This window comes from Ailuropoda melanoleuca, unplaced genomic scaffold, assembly GCF_002007445.2.
Source record: "Ailuropoda melanoleuca isolate Jingjing unplaced genomic scaffold, ASM200744v2 unplaced-scaffold26703, whole genome shotgun sequence".
NCBI lineage: Eukaryota > Metazoa > Chordata > Mammalia > Carnivora > Ursidae > Ailuropoda > Ailuropoda melanoleuca.
Genome location: NW_023196841.1, coordinates 1 through 1237, shown reverse-complemented (window position 1 = coordinate 1237; position 1237 = coordinate 1). Strand labels below are relative to the sequence as shown.

Here is a 1237-nt window from a genome sequence, read left to right as displayed (position 1 = left end):
CCGATTGCTGTGCATTTCAGAGCTCAGATCCCTGGACCCAGAGCAATCCCCTCCAATGACCTCCTGCTCTTATTCTTTTAATCCTGTGTCTGACCTGCAAAAACAGTGGCCATGAGCTGTGAAGCCAGTTCTGAGGTATCTTCCCAGACATCATCCCAAAGATGGTTCGTCCCTGTTCAGGCACAAACATGTGTGGCGTTTGCCACCTTGTGTGAACACANAACACGAAGCCCCACCTATGACGTTTGCTCAGTGAGAGCAAGAGGTTAGGGGAGGGGGGAAGGAGTCTACCTGAAGAGCGCCCCAGAAACTGATGGGAATTATGGGTAGGGCAATCCCCTCTGCAGGGACTCCCTCTTTCCTCACAGTAGGTTCCCAGGGAAAATGGCCGCACCGTCTGTGACCCCCAACGAGTCTTTCCTTGAGAAAGAGACAGCAGTGCTGTCTTGCTTCCATTCAGTGTTTTCTTTGCTGAGGCTCCCAAACTATCACTGATCTCAGAAGGTGGTGGGTCCCATGTGCGGTGGCCCCTCCTGGGGGGTGATGACAAAACAGGCAACTGAGTCACACATTTTCTTGCCTCCCAGGATGCTGGAGAGCTCTCACTTTGATGGCAGGATAGGAAATGAGACCGCTCAGTCCCTTAGACCCTGGTTTCACAGTCTAATGGTCTGAATGAAAGAGGGATTCCTAGAAGAGAAAATGTCCCTGTGTAGGAAGACCTAGGGAGCACAACCAGGCCTGATTTGGGGACAGGAATTCAGAGGGAAGGGACTACAGGCAGGGCCCTCCCCTTCCCTGCAGCCCACAGCACCATCAACCCACGAGGAAGCGTGTCGTGTCCANTGTCGTGTCCGCTGAGATGCTTCAAGATTCTATCACTGTTTGCATTAGAAATAAGTAGCTCAGTGTCCCAGTAATTCTCACCATCTGCCCCAAAGAGGGAGCAAGAACTCATGGGAGGACAGTTTTTAATAGTTTTCTTTCCTTTTTTTTTTTTAAGTCATTTTCTTAAGAAAAAAGAGGGGGAAAGAAAGACTGAACTTACACTTTTGTGTGTACTAGAAGAGAAAGGAAAAAACAAAACAAAACCATGCACCAGACCCCTTGCTACCCTTCCTCAGGATGGGAGGACCGTGTCTGGAGCCTCACAAGCAGGGGCTTCCTAAGGCTCCCCTGCGTCCCTGCTTCCTGGAATCTGCTAAAAGAATATGGCAAACCGGCCAAGATATTTGAC

At 50.1% G+C, this 1237-nt stretch overlaps 1 long non-coding RNA gene across 1 annotated transcript; it reads left to right on the top strand.

Annotated features, from left to right (window-relative positions):
• The first annotated feature begins 5 nt into the window (after positions 1–5).
• Positions 6–1074, top strand: LOC117798142. Its single transcript, XR_004622842.1, has 2 exons — positions 6–135; positions 1004–1074. It is a non-coding gene; the product is annotated as an uncharacterized LOC117798142 (long non-coding RNA).
• The last annotated feature ends 163 nt before the right edge of the window (positions 1075–1237 follow it).